The sequence below is a fragment of the Plasmopara halstedii genome (genome assembly GCF_900000015.1).
Source record: "Plasmopara halstedii genome assembly, contig: Scaffold_2956, whole genome shotgun sequence".
Taxonomy (NCBI): Eukaryota; Oomycota; class Peronosporomycetes; order Peronosporales; family Peronosporaceae; genus Plasmopara; species Plasmopara halstedii.
The window spans coordinates 1,174,578-1,174,797 of record NW_020189861.1 but is presented as its reverse complement, the minus strand read 5'-3'; positions in this window follow the sequence as shown (position 1 = coordinate 1,174,797).

The window sequence follows — 220 nt, the reverse complement described above, 5'->3', positions numbered from 1 at the left end:
GTCACCAAACACCGGAAACGTCTTTAGCCTTCGTAATACCATGTGAAAACCTTTCATTTTGTCCTCGGTGAGTAACCGCCGTTGGAAGTACCGAAGGTGTGGAGAAAATGTCGTAAAAATTACCTTGATCACGGCGAGCGTTGGTGTAGACTGTCTGCCATCGAATAGGCACCGATTGCGGTCGGACCAAATAAAGTGAAGCTTCGATACACGGAGAACA